This window comes from Diceros bicornis, chromosome 2, assembly GCF_020826845.1.
Source record: "Diceros bicornis minor isolate mBicDic1 chromosome 2, mDicBic1.mat.cur, whole genome shotgun sequence".
NCBI lineage: Eukaryota > Metazoa > Chordata > Mammalia > Perissodactyla > Rhinocerotidae > Diceros > Diceros bicornis.
Genome location: NC_080741.1, coordinates 90,431,150 through 90,457,539, shown reverse-complemented (window position 1 = coordinate 90,457,539; position 26,390 = coordinate 90,431,150). Strand labels below are relative to the sequence as shown.

The 26,390-nt window shown below is 43.4% G+C and overlaps 1 protein-coding gene across 1 annotated transcript in view; it reads left to right on the top strand.

The window, feature by feature from the left end:
* The first annotated feature begins 11,307 nt into the window (after positions 1 to 11,307).
* Positions 11,308 to 26,390, top strand: part of ALDH1L1 (aldehyde dehydrogenase 1 family member L1) — an 87,809-nt gene continuing 72,726 nt past the window's right edge. The window contains exon 1 of the mRNA XM_058566540.1: positions 11,308 to 11,449. The gene's annotated coding sequence lies outside the window, so the exon portion shown is untranslated. The remainder of the gene's footprint in view (positions 11,450 to 26,390) is intronic.

Here is a 26,390-nt window from a genome sequence, read left to right as displayed (position 1 = left end):
AGACTTGTGCTTCTCAAAGACCCACATAGGGGATTGGCCCTACCTTCCAAAGCCTGATACAATTGGGTGCTCCTGTGCCTGAGGCCAGCCCCACCAGGCTGCAATCCTCAGAGAGCTGACAAAAACCTTATAGGCCTGAGACTTATAGCAATTGTAATCCCCTGAGCCTAACAACAAGCCATGCTGGGGGCCTACTCACTTAATAGAAAAACTGCAACAGGAATATGCTATTAGACCTTGCAGCCAACTGTGCTGGGGCCCCCCATACCCGGTAAAGAGACTGACGGGCCCACAACAACTACACTCAGCTGAGCATTACAACCAGCTGGACAGGGGGACAGCTCAGCCTCCCTGGGCACCTACAGGGAAAGCAAACACGCCACAACAGAAGGACACAAGTAACCCACACAGGGGTCACTCCTGGAACATCTAGAACTGGTGATGAGAGGGAAGCACACTGCTGGGCCTCATAAGGCATCACGTATATAAGGTCACCTCCCCAAGATCAGGAGACAGAGCTGACCTACCTAATACATAGACACAAGCACAGGGAAAGAGGCAAAATGAGGAGGCAAAAGAATATGTTCCAAGTAAGGGAACAGGACAAAACCCCAGAAAAGGAATTAAATGAAACAGAAATGAGCAACCTACCCGACAGAGAGTTCAAACAAAGAGTGTTAAGGATGCTCACTGATCTGGGGAGAAGAATGGATGAACTCAGTGAGAACGTCAATAAAGAAATGGAAGATATAAAAAACGAACCAATCAGAAATGAAGAATACAATACTGGAAATGAAAAATTCACTAGAGGAACTCAAAAGCAGAGTAGAGGATACAGAAGAATGGATCAGCAAGCTGGATGGAAAACTAGAAGAAATGACCCAAGCTGAACAGATAAAAGAAAAAAGAATTAAAAAGAGTGAGGAAAGTCTAAGGGACCTCTGGGACAACATCAAGTGCACTAACATCCGTGTTACAGGTGTCCCAGAAGAAGAGCGAGACAAAGGGGCAGGGAATCTATTTGAAGAAATAATAGCTAAAAACTTCCCTAACCTAAAGAAGGAAACAGACATCCAGGTAAAGGAAGCACAGAGAGCACCAACCAAGATAAACCCAAAGAGGCCCACACCAAGACACATCATAATTAAAATGGCCAGAACTAAAGATAAAGAGAGAATCCTAAAAGCCATAAGAGAAAGACAAGTTACATACAAAGGAAACCCCATAAGGCTATCAGCTGACTTGTCAGCAGAAATCTTACAGGCTAGAAGAGAGTGGCATGATATATTTGAAGTGCTAAAGGGAAAAAAACTACAGCCAAGAATACTCTAACTGGCAAGGTTATCATTCAAAATGGAAGGAGAGATAAAAAGTTTCTCAGACAAGCAAAAATTAAAGGAGTTTGTCACCAAGAAACCAGTTCTACAAGAAATGCTAAAGAGACTTATATAAGGGGGTATGAGAAGACCACAAATACGAAAAATTATCTATTTCCATGATAAGAGGGTAACAGACATAAATGCACAAAAAAAGAGGTTAGATATGATATCCAAAACATAAAATGTGCGAGGAGGGGAGTTAAAGAGTAGAGCTTTCAGGCAGAGGTCAAACTAAAGAGATCATCAACTTAATATAGATTTCTATATACGTAGGTTACAGTATATGAACCCCATGGTAATCACAAACCAGAAACCTAGAATAAATACACAGAAAACTAAGAGAAAGGAACCCAAACATAATACTAAAGAAAGCCATCAAGCCACAAAGGAAGAGAGCAAGCAAAGAAGAAAGGAACAGAGAAGAACTACTAAAACACCAAGAAAAAACAAGTTAAAAAATGGAAGTTAAGTACATACTTATCTATAGCTACTTTAAACGTCAACGGACTAAATGCTCCAATTAAAAGGCACAGGGTGGCTGACTGGATAAAAAATAAAGACCCATATATATATATATGCTGCATACAAGAGACACACTTCAGACCTAAAGACACTCACAAACTGAAAGTGAACGGATGGAAAAAGCTACTCCATGCAAATGGCAATGAAAAGAAAGCTGGGGTAGCAACACTCATATCAGACAAAATAGACTTTAAAACAAAAACTGTAACAAGAGACAAAGAAGGGCACTACATAATGATCAGGGGAACAATCCAACAAGAGGATACAGGACTTGTAAATATCTATGCACCCAACGTAGGAGCACCTAAATATATAAAGCAATTATTAACAGATATAAAAGGAGAAATAGACAGTAACACAATAATAGTAGGGGACTTGAACACTCCACTTATGCCAATGGATAGATCATCCAAACAGAAGATAAATAAGGAAACATTGGCCTTAAATGACACACTAGAACAGATTGACCTAATAGATATATACAGAACATTCCATCCAAAAGCCAAAGAGTACATATTCTTTTCAAATGCACATGGAACATTCTCCAGGATTGATCACATATTAGGCCACAAAACAAGTCTCCATAAATTTAAGAAGATTGAAATAATACCAAACATCTTTTCTGACCACAACGGTATGAAACTAGAACTCAACTATAGGAAGAAAAACAGAAAAGCCACAAATACGTGGAGATTAAACAAAATGCTACTGAACAACGATTGGGTCAACAAAGAAATCAAAGGAGAAATAAAAAATTACCTGGAGACAAATGAAAATGAAAATACAACATGCCAGAATTTATGGGATACAGCAAAAGCAGTTCTAAGAGGTAAGTTTATAGCAATACAGGCCTATCTCAACAAACAAGAAAAATCTCAAATAAACAATCTAACAGCACACCTAAAGGAACTGGAAAAAGAAGAACAAACAAAGCCCAAAATCAGTAGAAGAAGGGGAATAAAAAAATCAGAGCAGGGGCCGGCCCGGTGGCGCAAGCGGTTAAGTGCGCGCGCTCCGCTGCGGCGGCCCGGGGTTCGCTGGTTCGGATCCCGGGCGCTCACCGACGCACTGCTTGGTAAGCCATGCTGTGGCGGCGTCCCATATAAAGTGGAGGAAGATAGGCACAGATGTTAGCCCAGGGCCGTCTTCCTCAGCAAAAAAAGAGGAGAATTGGCGGATGTTAGCTCAGGGCTGATCTCCTCACAAAAAAAAAAAAAAAAAAAAAAAAAAAATCAGAGCAGAAATAAATGAAATAGAGACTAAAAAACAATAGAAAAAATTAATAAAACCAAGAGCTGGTTCTTCAAAAAGATAAACAAAATTGACAAACCTTTAGCTAGACTCACCAAGAAAAAAAGAGAGAAGGCTCAAATAAGTAAAATCAGAAAAGAAAGAAGGGAAATTATAATGGACACCTCAGAAATACAAAAGATTATAAGAGAATACTATGAAAAGCTATATGCCAACAAATTGAATAATCTAGAAGAAATGGACAAATTCTTAGAATCTTACAACCTTCCAAAACTGAATCAAGAAGAAATAGAAAATTTGAATAGACCAATCACCAGTAAAGAGATCGAAACAGTAATCAAAAACCTCCCCCAAAATAAAAGTCCAGCACCAGACGGCTTCCCTGGTGAATTCTACCAAACATTCAGAGAAGACTTGATATCTATCCTTCTCAAACTCTTCCAAAAAATTGAAGAGGAAGGGAAGCTCCCTAACTCATTCTATAAGGCCAACATTACTCTGATACCAAAACCAGACAAGGACAGCACAAAAAAATAAAATTGCAGGCCAATATTCCTGATGAACATCGATGCAAAAATCCTCAACAAAATACTAGCAAATCGCATACAACAATACATTAAAAAGATTATACACCATGATTAGGTGGGATTTATTCCAGGGATGCAGGGATGGTTCAACATCCACAAATCAATCAACTTGATCCACGACATTAAAAAAATGAAGAATAAAAATCACATAATCATCTCAATAGATGCAGAGAAAGCATTTGACGAGATATAGCATCCACTTATGATAAAAACTCTGAATAAAATAGGTGTAGAAGGAAAGTACCTCAACATAATAAAGGCCATATATGACAAACCAACAGCTAATATCATCTTCGATGGTGAAAAACTGAAAGCTATCCCTCTAAGAACAGGAACCAGACAAGGATGCCCACTCTCACCACTCCTGTTTGACATAGTACTGGAAGTCCTAGCCAGAGCAATCAGGCAAGAAAACGAAATAAAAGGGATCCAAATTGGAAAGGAAGAAGTGAAACTGTCACTATTTGCAGATGACATGATTTTATATATAGAATACCCATTATGACCTCTCTCATTTTTTCCTTCACAGGCAAACACTTCAAAAGTGCTTGTGTGCATGTCCTCACCACACACTTGCTTTTCACTCTCTCCAAGCTGCTATGCTCCCATCACTCCAGACACAGCGCTCACTGAGGTACCACTGCCTTCCATGCTGCCAGACCTACTGCACATACTTTCTTTCCCATCCTGACGTCTTCACAGCAGTCAATGCCCTTGGCCCCCTGCGTCAGTCATGTGCCCGGTTGCTTGCAGCTCCGTTCCTTGCTCATGCCCCTCTGCTCCATATTGCAGGTGCCTGGCCCTAGCATCCACATGTCTCAGGCTCCCTTACTAAGTGAGTGGCTTCCAGTTTGTTAAGGCACTAGGAAGCCCTGGTGGGAGATGAGAAGAGAGTAAGCCAAAGCCAGGGCATTTCCCTCTATTTCTACTTCAGGCAGCATCTCCAGGAGTGGCTGTGTCTCCAACTTGATCCCAGCTTGGTCCCAGTTCCTGGGTGGTCCTCTTCTATGTTTTTTCTCCTGCTGGGTGACTCTGACTTCAGAACTGTGCAATACATAGCACAGCAGGGCAAGTGTTTTGAGCAACCAGGCACACGACTGACACAGGGGGCCAATAGCATTGACCACTACGGAGGGGTCCAGATGGGGAGGAAAGCATGTGCGTTCATTTGGTAACATGAAAGCCATCCATGACCTCATCTTCCCTTCGTCCATCTGGCCTTGGGGTGGTGTCAGCTTCCTGTCTGCTGCTAATCTCTGGGTTGCCTCACTATTTCTTATTTGCACCCTCAGCTCTTCTAACACTTCTGTAACTATTGCTTCATGTTAAGTTCCTTCCATTGAACTTGAGTGGGTTCTCTCCTAACTGGACAGTACCTGTTCTTCCATTGGTCTCTCTAGGTCCACTCTTTTTCCCTTGCTGCTTACTGCTCTGGAGTCTGACCTGCAAGGACAGCCCCCACTGGCTTCTTGGTCTTTGACTTCCAGTTGGGTTTAGCTATAAGAGAGTCCCTGAAGGAGATCAGAGAGAGGGAAGAGAGTGAGACAGGGATTTATTCCTCTGGCTGCCCCTTGTGGCCCACCTGTGTCCTTGCCCAAGGTCACTGCTCCTCTCAAACAGCCCTCTCTCCACGCCACTCTCCTCTGGGTGTGGTAAGTGCTCTATTGCCCTCCCCACAACCCCTTAGGGCCTAGAAGTGGTAACAGCTATGCTGTCACGGGCCCTGGGCACCACCCACACTCCCTTGGACCAGTACCACCTTCTCGCTGGTCTCCTACTTCTCATCTCTCTACCTCACATTTCTCACATGCAGACACTGCTGCTCTTCAGAGCCCAGAACACTGCGTCTAAGATGGCAGGCCAAATTGCTCCTTTAAGCTTTTTGATGTTGAATGGTCTTTCTCTATGAAATTATGATGATGGCTGGTAGAAATTGATTTTTTAAAAATCAGTCGTGGTGAAATAACACAAAATTTACCATCTTAACCACTTTTAAGTGTACAGTTCATTGGCAGTTAGTACATTCACACTATTGTGCAACCATCACCACCATCCATCTCCAGAACTCTTTCATCTTCCCAAACTGAAACTCTGTCCCCACGAAACACTGACTCCCCATCCCCCTCCCCCAGCCCTCAGCAATCCCCATTCTACTTTCTGGCTCTAGGAATTCTACTTCTCTAAGAGCCTCATATGAGTGAGATCATACGGTATTTGTCTTTTAGTGACTGGCTTATTTCACTTAGCATAATGCCCTCAAGGTTCAGCCGTGTTGTAGCAGGTGTCAGAATTCCTTCCTTTTTAAGGCTGAAGTTTCCAGGAAATTGATTTTTTTAGATGTTCTTACTTTGCGAAATAAAAAGTGAGCAACCCAACGTCAGTTACCAAAACACTTCTGAAGCGGCCCTGACCTGTGGACTCATGTGTCTGGCTATCACCTGACCTCACGGTGGGTGGCAGACTCCTGGCGCCATGTTGCAGGTCCGCGTGATCCCGGCCCTCTCTAGCTCCTCTCAACCAGTGTGTGGTAAGTCAGATTTCCATGGGTGATAGGAAGCCGCCCACAGGCCCCGGCCTCCACGAACCCCTGCATTCATTCTTACTCTTCTCTCCATATGGAAGCTTTCCTATATTTTCCTAATTAAACTCATGGTAGTCCTGCCAGATCTTATTCTCCCAAGGAAGCCAGATGCACCCCAGGCCCCTCTCCTAATGTCTCCCCTCTCATGGTTTACCTCACTTCTCCATCTTTGATTTCTGCTGTGTCTGCACATTCATCTCCCCCACTGGGCTACAAGCTCCTCCAGGAGAGAGGCTGCACCTGACTCTCCCCATTCTCATTTACCCCCTGCAATGAGTTCCTGGGGGCTGTCTGCAGGCCAGGTGCTGTCCTAGGCACTGGGGATACAAACGTGAAACAACCCCAAGGTCTGATTTAACACGGGGGCCAACAGGCCCCTTACATGAGCTTTCTGACCATCAGCCTACCTCTTCAGAAACATTTTTGTTTCTATTTCCAGGTCCTCAGGTGGGTCCCAGTTCAAGGCCCAGAGCTGTATTAACGCTAACTCATATTTTACCTCTATTCGTGTTATGGTCTTAATGTTTGTGTTCCCTCAAATTCCTGTGTTGTAACCTAACCCCCAAAGATGGTGGTATTAGGAGGTGGGGCTTTTGGGAGGTGCTTAGGTCATGAGGGTGAAGCCCTTGTGAAGGGGATTAGTGCCCTTATAAGAGACCTCACGCAGCTCCCTAACTCTTCCGCCATGTGAGGATACAATGAGAGGTCTCTGACCCAGAAGAGGGCCCTCATCCGACCGTGCTGGGCCCTCGTCTTGGACCTCCAGCTCCAGAACTGTGAGAAATAAATTCCTGTTGTTTATAAGCTTCCCCATCTGTGGTATTGTGTTATAGCAGCCTGAACAGACTAAGACCATATGTAAAATCACATACTGGCTACTTTTATAGGGCATATTGAGGAAAATCCTCCTGAATCCTTGGTTCCCACTGGGCAGAGGTTCTAAGGGGCAGGATATCAGGTGACACCTGGAGTATTTCACAAGGTAGGGTAGAAGATGGGGCGGTCTCACTTTGCATCTGAACAGGCGGCCTCAAGAGTTGAGCAAAGGGGAACACTGGCCCCAATTTGAAAAGAAAGTTCAGGTCATGTGCCCTGCTCTCTTTGATTTCCCAAAGGCTATAGAGCCTGCCAAGTCCATGTTTCCTTAGCAGTGTACACACAGCACCTAGTTACTGAGTTCCCAAAGAACAAGCTGAATCATCCTTACACAACAGAAAGAGAGTCCATCTCTCTGTCCATCTGATCATCTGATGTGGATCGGAGCCAGACTCACCCTCTAAACTGCCCCTGCACTGGAGCGGTAGCCCCCTCCCCTCGCCCACAGCACAGGACTGTGCAAGCACCCATTCTCCTCCCGGCCACCAAGGGTTCTGCAGAAAGCTCAGGCAGAGGCTCCCTCTGTTGGGCACATCCTCTATCCACACTTACCCACTGGTGGCTCTTCTGAGGCAGGTTCCGTGCAGGGTTCTGGGGTACACAGATGAAGCAGACCTTGCCCCTGCCCTCAGGAGTCTTGCAGTTGAGAGAAAGAGATAGACAAGGCTATGGAAAACTATATTAGAGTGCGATCTGTGCTATGAATGTGGAAATTCTCAAGGAGGAGGGCTGGGGAACACACAAGCCAAGCACAACCAAGGCTCAGGAGATGAAGTGCAAGGGCATTCCTAGCACAGGGAACTGACTAGGCAGAGGTGGCTGCAATATGACTCATTCAGAGAGTATCATAGTCCTAGGTGTGGAAGAGCTGGCTTCTGCTGCTCTCTGACCTCAGGCCCCATTTCTCTATCTGGTCTATGAAACGACAGATTTGGAAGTCACACATTGTCACTTCCACCACACTGCATTTGTTAGAAGTAAGTCACTGAGTCCAGCTACACTCAAGGGCTCAAGGAACTGCACTCTTCCTCTTGAAGGGTGAAGGTGTCAAAGAGCTTTTAAACTACCACAGTCCACTCAGTGGCCACAAATCATTTACAGTCCTCCCACATGCAAAACATACGCAATCTTCCAAACACCCCCAAAAGCCCCATCCTACTACAGAAGTCCAGAATCTTTGCACCTAAATCAGGTTCTCACGTGGAGGAGGTTCCTTGGGCGTATTTCCTTCAGTGTAACTCCTTGAGTATAGTCGCTCTCATCTGAGGACCTGTGAAGTCAAGGGACAAGTTGTCTGCATGCCTGCGCCCCTGCCCACACCCAACATACAACGGTGGGACAGGCATAGCATGACCTCTACAGACATTCTTGTTCAAAGGGGACAGGGATGGGAGGCATGCAGGCGTCACTAGTCCATGCAATTCTGGAATCCAGCTGGGCAGATGTTGGAAGTTCCTTGATTAGGACTCAGTCTGCCTCTGGCCTGAGAGTGACTTTCCCTTCTCTTGGTCCCACCCTCTGTATTCTTAGCTCTGCTCTCCAAGTCATACTTCCATTTCCATGAAATGTAGCCCATGTCTGCATCTGTGTGCTTTCTCAGGCTGCTCTTGCCAGTAGAATTTGGCAAAGGGGGCAGTTCCAGAGGTCTCTTCTCATTTTGTACTATCTCGGATCCTTTCAGTCCAAGCTGGCACTGTTTCACCAATATAATTCTTTGAAAAGCTTTGTGTATCTTCTGTGAATCTTATTGAGGTTCACTCCTGTAGACAACTGGCAAACCCATGCATGTCTATGAGATAAGCCCTTCTCTACCTTGGGCTTTTGCTGAATGACCACCTTAAGCTTCTTGGAAGTCCTACTGTTTAACTGAATATTCTGAGGTGCCATTTTTGATCTTTTTGAGAACTTAACAAAGGATTTTACAGCCACACCTTTGGCTTCATCTTTAGACCATCTTTTCCTGGAGCGGCCCTGCATTACATCTTTGCCTGGAAGCTGTTTGTTAATTTTAGCATCATTTGACATCTGGAGAAGCTGGGAATTTTTCAAACCAGCAAGTTCTGATTCCTTTCTATTTAAAAGTCCTTCTTTTGGCTTATCTCTCTTCTCCCACATTTTAGAATAAGCAGCAAGAAGAAGCCAGGAGGCACCTTCAACATTCTGCCTGGGAATTTCTTTAGCCAGATCGCCCAGTTCATTTGGCACACTTTCTACTTTCCATGTTACTGCAGGTGGCAGCATTAGTAACCTTTCTGCTTACACTTCCCTCCTCTCCTGCTGCAGACACCTCCTAAGACTATGGGTTCTTCTTTGCTTTCCTAACATCTTTTTGGGGTGTCCAATCTCCAAGCCATTCTTTCAGTGGCTCCTGTCACCCGTCATTCTGCCCTCTCTATGCTAGCTTCTAAGTTCTTCTCACGCTACTTCCGCATTCCAGGCCCCTGCCACAGTCATTTATTCCACACATTTTATTGAGCACCTTCTAAACACAGGCACCGCATGAGGTGTTGGGGAATTCCTGGGGAATAAGATAGTCTTTGCCCTCATGTTTTAGTGGGGGAGACAAGTCAATCAAATCATCCCAGAAGCAGTGATAAAATTGCAATTGATGGGGGTGCATGAAGGAAAATTAAAGGCTCCTCTGTGGTCATATAATAAGGGGATCTGTCCTAGTGGGTGTGTGATTGGGGAAAGCTTGCCTCAGGATGTGACATTTTAGTAGGAACCTCCTAAAGTAGGAGACGGGCTCCCTTGAGAAAGAAGATGAATAGTATGTTGGAAGTTCATGTGTCAAGAAGGTCAGTGTACATGAGGGACAGCGGGGAGACCTGGTGGCTGGGGCAGAAAGAACAAGGGGACAGTTCCTCAGAATGAGCTACAGGGCTCAATAGGGGCAGGTCCCCTCAATCCTTGTCCATCTTGGCATGTGGGCATAAAGACACTCAACAAGCATTTAGCCTACTCTGTGCTGTCACTGTGTATTGGGGATACAACATGGAGTACAAGCCCTCAAAGAGCTTGTAGTCTAGCGGGAGAGACAGAAAATAAACACAGAATGAACCAGAAAATCTCAGATACACAGTAAGTGCCATGAAGGAAATAAAACAGTATGACATGATAGGGAGTGGCAGAGGGACTTCTGTAGATTGTGTGACGTGGAACAGCTCCTCTAAGGCTCTGCATCAGAGATTCGATATACCAGCTGCAATGTGATGGCGAGAGAGGGCCTGCCTCTGTAGTATTTGAGAGAAGAAGGTTCCAGCAGAGGCCAGCGTACAGGCCTTGAGGCTGGAGCAAGCTCGATGTGTTCAGGCACTGCATGCAGGTCCAGGTGCCTGGAGCTCCCATGCAGAGCGCCTCAAAAGAAGCGAGGCTGGCAAGGGCATGGAGGAGCGCACAGCCAGGTGCGGCAGGAAGGGCATTCCAGGTGGAAGGAGCCGCCCGGACAAAGGCTGCAGTCAGGAAACAATGTGCAGATTGATCCTCCTCCATTTTCTGTTTTCTTGACTTACCTTGGCCCAGACGGGCAGGTAACCTTGCCTGAGTCAGGACAGGTCAGGTTGGGAACCGGGGGATGGGCCAGTGGCACCAGACTAGGCGGAAGGGAGTGAAGACAAGGGGACTTGCCTAGAAAGGCGGGATGGGCACTGCGCAGGCAGAGACCCCGGCACTCGAGACAGGCAGTTACTGTCTCCCTGGTGATGGCATGTTCGCGAAGCGCAAGGATCGTGCTTGGTTCGGCCCACAGCTCATGGTAAGAACTGGGCATTTTATTCTTGAGGGAATGAATGAATGAATGAATGAATGAGGGAGGGAGGGAGGGAGCGAGGGAGAGAAATTACCCGGTTTGACCAGGATTTCCTCTTAGCAACTCAGCCTTGCAGGTACTGATAACCACGGGGCCCTTGGGCCTTTACAGAGCCCTGTGAATTCTGGAAGGGTCCACAGCAGGTCTTATCACCTATAAACGCAAGCAGGCCCAGAGAGGCTGAGCGGCCCGTCCAGCCACCGTCACACAGCGGGTGAGAGCCCTCGCCACCCCCACCGAGCGTGACTTTCCGCCCGCCTGGCGCCCCGCCCCCTGGCCTCCGCGCGGCAGTCCCTCCTCTCCCGGCTCAGGCCTCGGCCCTGAACTGGCCGGGGCGGGTCCCACCTCTCGCCGCCCAGGGCCAGCCTGCGCCAGTCCCTGTCCCCAGATCGCGGCTCTCAGAGGTCCCTTCTGGCCCGAGCGCCTGCTTCTCCTCCCGCGCTAGGTGAGTGGGGCGCCCCGACGCCCCGAGGGAGGGGAGGCTGCCCCGGCTCGCGTCTTGGGGCCCGAGCTCGGTTCCCCCGCGCGCTCCTGGGGGTGCACGAGCCTAGCCGCCGGGATGCCGGGCCTAGGGTCTGAGTCCGGGGTTCCCCTTGGAGCGGCGAGCCTCCAGCCAGCCCACGGGCTAAAGGACCGCGACGCGGAGGCTGGGCCAGCAGAGGACCGCGCGGGCAGGGCGGGCGGGGTGCCCTCGGGGCCGCACGGCCTACAGAAGAGAAAACTGAGGCTCGGAGAGAGAAAGGGACAAGCGAAAGTGGCGCCGGTGGTCCGTGGCGGAGGGACAGACTGTGCCCCTGGGCCGTCAGCCCACTCTCCGCAGTCTCTCGCCGCTTTCTCGGACTGGGAAAGATCCTTCCTGATTGGCCACATGTGGTGGCCGGGCACGAGGGTCTCTTGTGATTGGACAGCTCCCAGCCCCCCCGGCCCTTGTGCCAGAGGAGGCCCGAGCAGACCCCACGGCGTGGATCTTGGGGTTGCGCTACTCCGGGCGCAGGCCCAGGGTGCCTGTCGGGGCCCCTGGCTTGCCGCCTGCCTGAGGGGCCGGCACCTCCCGCGGGGCGGCGCGGGCGGAGGCGGAAGGCAGCAGGGACTCACACTTGGAGTCCAGAGGCCGGCTCTGGCGTCAGGTGACTTTGTTTGCTCCCCGCTCGCTCCTTCGTCATGATCTTGGGCAAGTTTCTTAAGCTCTGAATCTCAGTTTCTTAGGCTGAAATTGGGAAAGGCGAGAAATAATAGTACCTAGCTCCTAAGAGAATTACATGAGATTCTACAGCGCATCTGGCCCCAGGAGGCCTTCCGTGCATGGTGGCTGCTGTCCTTCCTACTAGTATTAACCTGCACAACAGCGTTGGGAGACAATCCTGTGACATCCCTTTCAGAGACAAGAAAGTTGAGGCTCAGAGATGGAAGCGATTCGCCCAGGATTGAACCCAGGTCTACAGGCTCAGGAGGTCAGGCCTGCACTGTGGCTGACGGCAGAAGAGTCAGCTTTGGGCCCTCCAAAGGGCAGCTGGGGGCAGGCGACACCTTGTGGCTTAATAAAGGCTGACTGCCGGACAGCTCGGCTGAGCCTCTGCCCCTCCTAGAGCTGCGTTCTTCCGTTCTTCCGCGTTCTTCGGCTCCCCAGGACCCGAGAACAGGCGGCGCGGAGCTGCTGCTCCCGCGCAGCGCAGCCCAGCTCGGGCGGGGTCTGGTAGCTGGGTCCTGGGGAGCCGGACCTGGGCTGTGTGTGGGTTGCGGTAGGAAGCCTGGGAAGCCCTGACAGCCCTACTGCTGTCACAGCAGCCCCACAGCGTCCCCACACGCTGCCCGGGGCAAGGACACCGAGCTGTGCCAACTCAGGAAAGACGCGGAGGCTGCCCTCCCGGCCCACGTGGGGCTCTGTAGTCTATTCCCTGACTCCTCCCTCCTCTATACCCGATCTTTCTGGAGCCCAAGGTCAAGACTGGCTGAGGCTCCTCCCACCACTCCTGTTCTTGCCAAACTTTGCCTCCCTGTTCTGTGACAACAGCCCCTTGGGTGGCTACCCTGACTCTGCCTCCCTGCTTCCAAAGGGATGTATTTTGTACCCCTTTATTTTTATTTATTTATTTACTTTTGCTTGAGGAAGACTGGCCCTGAGCTAACATCTGTGCCAGTCTTCCTCTATTTTATATCTAGGTTGCCAGCACAGCCTGACTGATGAGCGGTGTAGGTCTGCGCCCGGGATCTGAACCCACACACTTGGGTGTACCCCTTTATTTTTTCGCAATAATACATGTTCAGTGTAGGAAAAAACAGAACATTCTGGTAAGAAAAAAATAATTATAGTCATCAAAAAACCTCCAAACCCAAAAAACCCTACCCAGTGGCTTTTAACATTTCTGTGTGAATCCTTCCAGGCTTTTACACTGCAAGTACACAGACACAGGCACCTGTGCACGCACACCACGCCTTAAAAATTATAGTGGCTTGTTATCTGTGGGGCGTTTTGGCTTATCTAATGCTGGACATGAAACAGGAGAAGCTGCCATTTCTAAGGGCTGCGTGAGTTACACAGTGTGAATGTAGCATAATTTTAAAATACTTATGTCTTTACTTGCTTGTCCAAACGTAATTTAGAAGCGAAATTTCTGAGTCAGAAGAAAAGAACCATTTTTAGAATTTTGATATTTATTGCCAGATTTTCCTTCAGGGAGTTTGCACTGATTTATTGTTCCTTCAGTGGTATGGGAGACTGTCCATTTTCCCATAACCCAGCCAACGTGGACCATTTATATTGTCTTAATACCTTCTAATTTTATAAAAGAAAAATAGTCTCTTGTTTCGTTATGCATTTCTTTGATTACTTGTGATTTGAATATGGTTTTATTTGTCTAATGGTTTTTTTGCTTTTGGCAAATTGCTTCAGAGACATGTAACATCTTCACATATGAAAATGTATCACACTCTTTCTTCTACAATTATCCTTTGGTGCTGGCATGTAAAGCCCAATACTTCCGAGTATTTTCTAATACATTAACATTTTCTTCCTACCTTTAATTTTTAAATAGTATTTATTTTTAACCTAATTGAACTATATTTTGGAGTAAGATGTGAGCTATGGAGCTAGATTGATTTATTTATTTAAGTTAATAAATTAGAATGGCTCTTCTTTCATTTTTGATATTAGCAATTTGTTTGTGTCTTCTCTGCTTTTTTCTTAGTTAGCCTGGCTAGAGGCTTGTCAATTTTATTCATCTTTTTAAAGAAACTTCTTTTGGTTTTGTTACTTTCTCTGGTGATTTCCTGTTTTCAATTTCATTGATTTCTGCTCTAATTTTTATTATTTCCTTTCTTCTGATTACTTTGGATTTAATTTGCTCTTCTTATTCTAGTTTCCCAAGGTGGAAGCTTATTTTATTGATTTTAGACATTTTTCCTTGATTATATATGCATTCAATGCTACAAATTTCTGGGGCTGGCCCGGTGGCACAGCAGTTAAGTGCGCGTGCTCCACTTTGGCGGCCCAGGGTTCACAGGTTCGGATCTCGGGCACCCACTGATGCACCACTTGTCGGGCCATGCTGTGGTGGCGTCCCATATAAAGTGCAGGAAGATGGGCACAGATGTTAGCCCAGGGCTGATCTTCCTCAGCAAAAAAGAGGAGGATTGGCATTAGATGTTAGCTCAGGGCTGATCTTCCTCACAGCAACAACAAAAAAATCGTTTTAAAGGGCTGGCCCCATGGCTTAGCAGTTAAGTGCGTGCACTCTGCTGCTGGCGGCCCGGGTTCGGATCCCAGGTACACAGCGATGCACCGCATCTCCAGCCATGCTGAGACCGCGTCCCACATACAGCAACTAGAAGGATGTGCAGCTATGACATACAACTATCTACTGGGGCTTTGGGGGGAAAAAATAAATAAATAAATAAAATTATTTTTAAAAATTCCATAAATTTCTGTCTAGGCACTGCTTAAGCTGCATCCTACAAATTTTGATGTTATATTTTCATTTTCTTTCAGTTTAAAATATTTAAAAATTTCTCTTGAGACTTCTTTGACCCATATGTTGTTCAAAGCGTGTGTTTAATCTCCACATATTTTGGCTTATCCACATATCTGTTATTGATTTCTAGTAGTCCCATTGTGGTCTGAGAGCATACTTTGTATGATTTCTATTCTTTTAAATTTGTTATGATGTATTTTATGGTCTATCTTAGGGAATATCCTGTGTGAACTTGAGATGGATGTATATTCTGCTGTTGTTGGATGAAGTAGTCCATGAATGTTAGTTAGATCCAACTAACTGATGGTGCTGTTCAGTTCATCTATGTCCTTACTGATTTTCTAACTATTGGATCTCTTGATTAGTGGGGGTTGACAGAGGAGTGTTGTAGTCTCCAACTATACTGGTGGATTTGTCTATTTCTCCTTGCAATTCTATCAGGTTTTGCTTCAGATATTTCGATGCTCTGTTGTTAGGCACATTCACATTAAGGATTGTTATATCTTCTTGGAGAATTGAACCCTTTACCTTTATGTAGTGCCCCTCTTTATCCCTAATACTTTTCCTTGTTCTGAAGTCTGCTTTGTCTGAAGTTGATAGAGCTACTTTATGTTTCTTTTGATTAGTGTTAAGAGGGTATATCTTTCTCCATCCATTTACTTGTAATCTATCTGTGTTTTTCTCTTTAAAGTGGGTTTCTTGTAGACAACATATAATTGGGTCTTGATTTTTTTTGTCCATTCTGATAGTCTCTGTGTTTTAATTGGTGTATTTAGACCATTGATATTTAAAGTGATTATTGATATAGTTGGATTGATAGCTAACATATTTATTACTCTTTTCTAACCATTGCCCTTGTTCTTTCTTTCTTTTTTTTTTTTTTTCCTTTTTTGGTCTTCCACTCTTTTTCTGATTTCCCTGGTTTTAACTGAGCATTTTATATGATTCCATTTTCTTTTCTTTCTTAGCACATCAATTATACTTTTTTTTTTTTTATTTTTTGCTTTTTTTAGTGGTGCTTTAGAGTTTACAGTATACGTTTACAACTAATCCAAGTCCACTTTCAAATAACACTATACTGTTTTATGGATAGTGCAAGTGCCCTATAACAGAATATTCCTGATTCCTCCCAGTATTATCACTGCTGTCATTCACTTCATTTCTCCACAAGCTTTAATCACTGAATACGTTGTTCCTATTATTATTTTGAACAAACTGTTAGCCATTTTCCAACACATTGAATAGTCCTGCCGGAAGGACAAGGGGATTTTTCTCTGATCTTCTGAGAGAGCCTGGTAGGGCTCCCAGAGGTAAAATACACAAAAGTCTGGGGACCCCCTCCCCAAGACTGGCCTCCCCTGGAGCTTTTAGCTCTCAAGCTTGTCCACACTGAGCTTCCGGCAATTCAGTTACATTTTAGGTTTTCCTACCCTGATACTTGCTCTCATAGAGTTTTTTGCTCTCGTGAGATGTGATTCTCTGTATCTGCCTATCTGTCTCTCTAATTTGGGCGGCAGAAGATTGTCCTGTGTTCTCAATTCTCTGATGGATCTAAGAAGAGTTGTTGATATTCTATTTGTTCAGCTTTTTCTTGTGAAGATAGCAGTGATGACTTCCAAGCTCTTACATGCCAGACTAGAAACCAAAAATCCTCTCTGTTTTCTAATTTTTTTTTTTGGAAGTTGTTAGCCATTTTCCAACACACTGAACAATCCATCCTTCTCTCACTGATTTGAAATGCAAACTTTATCATATGAAATGCTCCTCTCTCTCACTCTCTTCATATGTGTATGAACACATACATCCATATATGTGTGATTAAGAAAATGGCCAATCGGGGCCGGCCCGGTGGCGCAAGCGGTTAAGTGCGCGCACTCCGCTGCGGCGGCCCGGGGTTCGCTGGTTCGGGTCCCGGGCACGCACCGACGCACTGCTTGGTAAGCCATGCTGTGGCGGCGTCCCATATAAAGTGGAGGAAGATGGGCACCGATGTTAGCCCAGGGCCGTCTTCCTCAGCAAAAAAAAGAGGAGGATTGGCGGATGTTAGCTCAGGGCTGATCTCCTCACAAAAAAAAAAAAAAAAAAAAAGAAAATGGCCAATCTTACTTATGTTCATGGATGCAGAAGTTCTAAGCAGGATATTAGCTAATGAAATCTAGCAATGTCTTAAAAAATAACTTGTAATTAAGTAAGTTTATCCTAAGAAGGCAAGGATAGTTCAATATTAGAATAGCTATTAATGAAATTCACTAAATTAACAGAGATCTCTCAATTTGTGCTAAAATATTTGATAATACTCAGCACATATTCCTGATAAGTTCATAGCAAACCAATAACAGGAGGAAGCTCTCTTAACTTGACAGGTTAAGATATCTATCAAAAATTCCTGCAATGACAAGCTCTGCAAAGTGCGGGAAACTACAGGGGGAAGTGAACAGAAATCAGCATAGTGCTGCAAAACGTCTACTTACCTCTTACATTTCTTGGTACATCAAAAGTAAGAAATAGAAAATCGCAATAATAGAATAATAAAGTCAATCTGTATATGGAACTTGATGCATTACAACCAGAAAGCACATTTCTACTCAAGGGCTCCTAGAACATTTATGAAACTGACTGTCTGGTAGGGCATAAATTCCAGAAAGTAGGAGGATTCTGGATTGTATTTTTGTTTTTTTTTACTTTTCTTTATTCCATTTTATCTCCCCATATTATATAATAACCTACGTTGTTTTGGTTTGGGAAATCTCTCTCCTATTTGTAGCCTTTGAGTGATTTCTTTGGGTGCTGTTGCTTCTTCTTCTTGAAATTAATGCCTCTCCTTTGTGATATTGTTTTCTTGGTGATTCTAAGCTGTTGGGGGTTCTTTTGTAGTTGACCTTTCCCATTTGTCTGTCTGTGGATGTGGTTTCTGTTTCTATAATGTGACTCTATTGACTGATTCTAAAACCTCCATGGATTAAAAAAAAATTTTTTTCAGTCAATGCACTTTCATGCTGTGTTTATTTTATTCTTATTAGAGAAGTGCTTCTTCATATTAAGGTAAGCCTGCATCTTAGGAAAAGACCAAGTTTTTAGTTGGTGTGGCCACCTACATACCCCAACTCCCACCCAGATATTTCTGGTTGAAGACAGCAAAAATGGCTGAAAGTAGGTTATGGATAGATTCCTGTTTTTCCCTCTTGCCCACCGCTGTCCATCATCACCTCCAGCCTTCGCTCTCCAGGTGACAGGCACATGCCAGCACTGAGATGCCAAGGCTTTAGTTTGGTGCTGAACTTTTCTTCTTCAGGTAGGTTTAGGCATCACTTTAATTATGGCCATTCTTGCTAACAAGTTCTATCCAGTTCCCTACAGTCCCCTTTGCGCTCTAATGTGTCCTTATCCCTGAGACTAAATGTCATTATTTATTATCTTACCAGACCGCTATTTTCCTTATGGGAGCATTAAGAAGAAAGTAAAATATCTTTCTACCCATATCTCTGTCTAAAGTGAGAGGATGAAAGATAGACCGAGAAGGCTTCTTACATATGTCCCACCTCACTAATCCACATTACTTGCCTAGGTTCCTGCAGAGTCATAAGTTTGCGACCATTGCTCCCAAGAGGCCCCATTTCTCAAGGGGATTAAATACTAATTTATTATGTAACATTTTTTAAAATTTTTTTATTAGTTTATAGAGTTTATTATGTAACTCTCAGAAGACAGACTCTTTGCCTTAATTGCTTAGATGTGTCCTACATTCCCACCTCCAGGTGTCTGCCATCCAGGGATGCTGGCAAGACATCACTAGAGTAGACCTATGGCAGGAGGATGTGGCCCATGCTGGAGCTCAGCTTGTACTTGCAGCTACCCTTTCCTCCCCCCAAACTTCTCATCCACCTCATGCTTTAAAAACAGAAACCCAAGGCATCTTCTCTCCTCATTAGTTAATGGACAGAAGAGTGTGCTAAGGGCAGAGGTCAGTGGGATGTAATGCTTGGAGACCATGGAGATAGATGCTGCTTTTAACACAATGATAATGGTCACATTGTCAAAGCTTTTCAAAAATACATTATTTCAGAGTTTCCTTTTCATTTAGATGGTCCACGAATGAACATAAGAAAACAACAGTCATGCATTGATTTTAATGTGTATTAGAATAACATGACTAGCAATTCAACCCATAATTTCAAGATGTTCAAAATTTCCTTTTAAAATATGTATATTTAGTGAATTGCATAGAGCAGTCCAAGGCAGGCCAATGTCCCACTTAGAACAACTGGAAACGTTGAATAAGTTTCTCTCTATATATATATGTATATGTACCTATATCTGCATTTAAAGGCATCAGAGACCTTCAGAAGCAATAAGGACTAGAGGGAATAAAATTCCAGTAAAAAAATAACTTTCAGGACTTTGAAGAGGCAATTTATTACTTACGCATAGAACACTCTAGCTCTGCTAAACCTGGGAGTGCCAACACTCCCTTGTTTTCTAATTTAGAGACTTGCATCTTTTCGACATGCTATACTATCAAGACACTCCACTACTACAGTTCTGGAGGCTGGGAAATCCAAGATCAAGGCGCCAGCATGATCACCACATTCTGGGAAATCATCTTTTGGGATCTTATCTCATGAAGAACTTCTTATGATATATAGAAGTCTGGGGGTAAGACCTGCAGTAATTTCCCTTAAGGGTGACATCAGCGTCATGGCAGAGTGAGCTTTCCTGTAAACTCTTCCCTCGATAAGATACAACAAAGGAACAGTCACAGACCAACCACAGACTCCTAGACAGTGAAAAGCAAGATCAGAAAGATCCACACTGCTGCACATCTGAGAGAGGAACGTGCTGGGCCCCCAGAGGAAGTGAGGAGAGAGGACTCAGAACTGGGCTGCCATCAACATCTGAGCACCCCAGAAGAGCAAATAATGAGGGGTGAGCAAGAAGCCCCCCACGCCAGGGACCCAGCGGGCAAAAGAGAGAGCCCCGCCCCCCCACTCCCCGCAAGCCGGACACTGCAGCTCAGCTGACCAGACCAGAGCAAGCAACTGGCAGATCACAGCGAACAGCTGGGGCAGGGCCCAGGGGGCTCAGATTACACAGCCCTTTACCCCCACACAGTGGCAGCAGGTGGAAATTGCAACCAGATATTTCCAGGACAAGGAAAAACACAGCCAATACAGGAACCACAATGCAAAGGTACATGAAATCACCAGACCAGAAGGAAAATGACAAGCACCCAGAAACCAACCCTGAAGACACAGAAATCCATAACCTAAACGACAGAGATTTCAAAATAGCTATCATAAAAAAACTCAATGAAATACGAGACAACAAGACAAACAATTCAATGAGATTAGGAGTTTCTTCACAAAAGAGATTGAAATCATAAAGAAAAACCAATCAGTACTGATGGAGATGAAGAACACAATGGAGGAGATAAAGGAGAATCTGGAATCTTTAAAGAACAGAGCTGACAATATGGAGGAAATAATTAGCATTATAGAGGATAGGAATACAGATATGCTCCAGATGGAAGAGAAGAGAGAAATAAGACTAAAAAGAAATGAAGAAAGTCTCCAAGAAATATCTGACTCTATTAGGAAATGTAACATAAGAATTATAGGTATTCCTGAGGGAGAAGAGAGGGAAAGAGGAACAAAGAGCCTATTCAAGGAAATAATAGCTGAGAACTTCCCAAATCTGGGGAAGAAGGAGGAAATACCAGTAAGTGAAGCCAATAGGTCACCTAAATACGTCAACAGGCAAAGGCCCTCTCCATGACATGTAGTGGTAAGGCTAGCCAGAGTCAATGACAAACAAACAATATTAAGGGCAGCAAGACAAAAACGAAAAATAATGTACAAAGGAACTCCCACCAGGCTCTCAGCGGATTTCTCAACAGAAACTTTACAGGCTAAGAGAGACTGGAATGATATATTCAAAATACTGAAAGACAAAAACTTTCAGCCAAGAATACTCTATCCAGCAAAAATATCCTTCAAATATGATGGAGAAATAGTAACTTTCCCAGATAAACAAAAGCTAAGGGAGTTCATGGCCACGAAACCCCCACTACAAGAAATACTCAAGAAGGCCCTCAGGCCTAATAAAAAGAAAAGAAAGGGAATACAAAGCTTGGAGCAAGGAGAAAAATAGGTAGACAAAATCAGAAAAATAGTAGATCTTTACCGGAATAGGTTAGCAACCACTTAAATACCAAATCAAAGATCAAAGGAAGGAATTCATCAAAAATAAATATAACCTCATCACTGTAAACATACACCCACAACACAAGATAGAAAAAGGTATAAAAAGAATGACTTAGAAGGGGAAGAGGAAAGTGATTGAATTGACTTAGTATAAGGAAATAGGAGGCCATCAGATAATGGACTATCTCATACACAAGATTTTTTATACAAACCTCAAGGTAACCACTAAACAAATAATCAAAACAAAATCATATATGATAAACAAAGAGAAAACTGGAAGAGTCATAAGACAGAACAACCAAACTGAATTGGCAGTCTGAAACAAATGGGACAAGAAACAAAGGAAATGCAAAAGGACCAGAAAATAAGTGACAAAACAGCAACATTAAGCCCTCATATATCAATAATTACCCTAAATGTAAATGGATTGAACTCTCCAATCAAAAGATACAGAGTGGCTGGATGGATTAAAAAGCAAGACCCAACAATATGCTGCCTCCAGGAAACACATCTCAGCTCTAAAGACAAGCACGGGCTCAGAGTGAAAGGATGGAAGACAATACTCCAAGCTAATGGCAAACAAAAGAAAGCAGGTGTTGCCATACTCATATCAGACAAAGTAGACTTCAAGATAAAACAGGTTAAGAGAGACAAAGAAGGGAAATATATAATGATAAAAGGGACACTCCACCAAGAAGACATATCACTTATAAATATATATGCACCCAACATAGGAGCACCAATGTACATAAAGCAACTATTAACAAAACTAAAAGGAGACATTAACAACAACACAATAATAGTAGGGGATCTTAATACCCCACTTACATCAATGGATAGATCATCCAGATGAAAAGTCAATAAAGAAATAGTGGACTTAAATGAAAAACTGGACGAGATGGACCTAGTAGACATATACAGAGCACTCCATCCAAAAACAGCTGACTACACATTCTTCTCAAGCACCCATGGAACATTCTCAAGGATAGACCATATGTTGGGAAACAAAGCAAGCCTCAACAAATTTAAGAAGATTGAAATCATAACAAGCATCTTTTCAGACCATAATGCTATGAAACTGGAAATCAATCACAAAAAAAAAACTGGGAAATTGACAAAAATGTGGAAATTAAACAACATGCTACTGAAAAACCAATGGATCATTGATGAAATTAAAGGAGAAATCAAAAACTATCTGGAAACAAAGGAAAATGAAAATATGCCATACCAAACCAAATGGGATGCAGCAAAAGCGGTCCTGAGAGGGAAACTCATAGCGATACAAGCCCACCTTAACAAACAAGAAAAAGCCCAAATAAGCAACCTTAAATTACACCTAACAGAACTAGAAAAAGAAGAACAAACAAAGCCCAAAGTCAGGAGAAGGAGAGAAATAATAAAAATCAGAGCGGAACTAAATGAAATTGAGACCAAAAAAACAGTAGAAAGGATTAATGAAACAAAGAGTTGGTTCTTTGAGAAGATAAACAAAATTGACAAACCCTTAGCCAGACTTACTAAGAAAAAAAGAGAAAGAGCTCAAGTAAATAAAATTAGAAATGAAAGAGGAGAAATTACAACGGATACTACAGAAATACAGAGGATTATAAGAGAATACTTTGAGAAATTATATGCCAACAAATTGGACAATCTAGAAGAAATGGATAAATTCTTAGACTCACACAACCTCCCAAAGCTGAACCAAGAAGAAATGGAGACTCTGAATAGACCAATCACAAGTAAAGAGATTGAAATAGTAATCAAAAACCTCCCAAAAAATAAAAGTCTAGGACCAGATGGCTTCTCCAGTGAATTTTACCAAACATTCAAAGATTTAATACCCATCCTTCTCAAACTATTCCAAAAAATAGAGGAAGATGGAACGCTTCCTAAATCATACTATGAGGCCAACATCACCCTGATACCAAAGCAAGACAAGGACAATACAAAGAAGGAAAATTACAGGCCAATATCGCTGATGAACATAGATGTAAAAATCCTCAACAAAATATTGGCAAACCGAATACAACAATATATTAAAAAGATCATACACCACGATCAAGTGCGATTTATACCAGGGACGCAGGGATGGTTCAACATCCGCAAATCAATCAACGTGATACACCAGATCAACAAAACAAAGAATAAAAACCACATGGTCATCTCAATAGATGCAGAGAAGGGATTTGACAAGATACAACATCCATTTATTATAAAAACTTTCAACAAAATGGGTATAGAAGGAAAGTACCTAAGCATAATAAAGGCTATTTATGACAAACCCACAGCCAACATCATACTCAATGGGGAAAGACTGAAATCCATTCCTCTAAGAACAGGAATGAGGCAGGGCTGCCCACTCTCACCACTCACGTTCAACATAGTACCGGAGGTTTTGGCTAGAGCAATTAGGCAAGAAAAAGGAATAAATGGAATCCAAATAGGCAACGAAGAAGTGAAACTCTCCCTATTTGCAGATGACCTGATTTTATATATAGAAAACCCTAAAGAATCTGTTGGAAAACTATTAGAAATAATCAACAGGGCCGGCCCCGTGGCTTAGCGGTTAAGTGCGCGCGCTCCGCTGCTGGCGGCCCGGGTTCGGATCCCGGGCACACACTGACACACCGCTTCTCTGGCCATGCTGAGGCTGCATCCCACATACAGCAACTAGAAGGATGTGCAGCTATGACGTACAGCTATCTACTGGGGCTTTGGGGGGGAAGTAAATAAACTAAAAAAAAAAAGAAATAATAAACAACTACAGCAAAGTTGCAGGGTACAAAATCAATCTACAAAAATCAGTTGCATTTCTGTATGCTAATAACGAACTAACAGAAAGAGAGCTCAAAAAGATAATACCATTTACAATTGCATCAAAAAGAATAAAATGTCTAGGAATAAATCTTACCAAGGAGGTGAAAGACCTATACAATGAAAACTACAGGACATTATTGAAAGAAATCGATGATGACATAAAGGAATGGAAAGACATCCCATGCACATGGATTGGAAGAATAAACATAGTTAAAATGTCTATATTACCTAAAGCAATTTACAGATTCAATGCAATCCCAATCAGAATCCCAATGACATTCTTCATGGAAATAGAAAAAAGAATACTAAAATTCATATGGGGCAACAAAAGACCCCGAATAGCTAAAGCAATCCTAAGAAAAAAAGAACAAAGCTGGAGGCATCACAATCCCTGACTTCAAAATATACTACAAAGTGATAGTAATCAAAACAGCATGGTACTGGTACAAAAACAGACACACAGATCAATGGAACAGAATTGAAAGCCCAGAAATAAAACCACACATATACAGACAGCTAATTTTCGACAAAGGAGCTAAGAACATACAATGGTGAAAGGAAAGTCTCTTCAATAAATGGTGTTGGGAAAATTGAACAGGCACATGCAAAAGAATGAAAGTGGACCACCTGCTATCGCCATTCACAAAAATCAACTCAAAATGGATCAAAGACCTGAAGGTGATACCTGAAACTATAAAACTCATAGAAGAAAATATAGGCAACACACTATTTGACATTGGTCATAAAGGAATCTTTTCGGATAACATGTCTACCCAGACTAGGGAAACTAAAGAAAAAATAAGCAAGTGGGACTTTATTGGATTAAAGAGCTTCTACAAGACAAATGAAACCAGAATCAAGATGAACAGACAACCCACCAGCTGGGAGAAAATATTTGCAAAACGTATATCTGACAAGGGGTTAATCTCCATAATATATAAAGAACTCACACAACAAAAAAATAAACAACCCGATCAAAAAATGGGCAGAGGAAATGAACAGACACTTCTCCAAAGAAGATATACAGATGGCCAATAGACACATAAAAAGATGTTCAACATCACTAATCATCAGGGAAATGCAAGTCAAAACAACACTAAGATATCACCTCACACCTATTAGAATGGCTATCATCACCAAGACAAAAAACAACAAATGTTGGAGAGGATGTGGAGAAACAGGAACCCTCATACACAGCTGGTGGGAGCCTCTATGGAAACTGGTGCAGCCTTTATGGAAAACGGTATAGAGATTCCTCAAAGAATTAAAAGTAGAAATATCCTGTGATCCAGCTATCCCACTACCGGGAATCTATCCAACAAACCTGAAATCAACAATCCAAAGAGGCTTATGCACCCCTATGTTCATTGCACCATTATTCACTATAGCCAAGAAGTGGAAGCAACCTAAGTGTCCCTTGACTGATGATTGGATCAAGAAGATGTGGTATATATATACAATGGAATACTACTCAGCCAAAAAAAAAAAGACAAAATCGTCCCATTTGCAACAACATGGATGGGCCTGGAGAGTATTATGTTAAGTGAAATAAGCCAGAAAGAGAAAGACAAACACTATATGATCTCACTCATATGTGGACTATAAACCAACACATGGACAGAGAAAACAGTATTGTGGTTACGAGGGGCAATGGGGGTAGGGGTGGGCACAAAGGGTGAAGGGAGACATATATATGGCTATGGACAAACAAAAATGTATGACCCAAAATTTCACAATGTTATAAACTATTAAAACATAAATAAAAAAATAAATAACTTTCAGAGATGAAGTCAGAATCTCTAGATGCCTTTTTCCTGCAGAGTCTTACTAATATGTGTGGAGGGTAGAGTCTGAGAATCTTGGCTTGGTTCAAGCAAGGGCTGCTGTTGGGGACAGAGAAATTGGCAAAGGTTTTATTGATGACACAGGAATGGAGTGACAACAGTGGTGTTTTGAGGGGTGTTATTTCTCCCTCACAATATTTGTTGAATTACAAATCTACAGCAGGTAGAAGGCTAGGAGTTAAGGCAGAAACCTCTGAAAAGCAGAGCAGAAATTCCCACCATCTCCCATTGCTAAGGAGACAAGACCTGCCTAGATCTATAACTGGAAGCCCTGGAGTGACAAGACCTAGGAAAAGGGGCAAACCAGAGGTAGACTAAATTTTACTAAAACTGCAACAAAGCATCAACCCAAATCAGTCCATGATTGGATTAATGTAATTGTCACCCTCAACCCCACATTTGCCTAGCAGAGGAAAGAGTGAACTTTCTCTGGTAGAATATAATATTATGAAGGACATCTACTTTTTAAACACACAATGCCTGGCAATCAACAGAAAATTTGTGAGATATTTGCAGAGACGGGACCATATAAACAATAACAAAGAGACAAACAGACT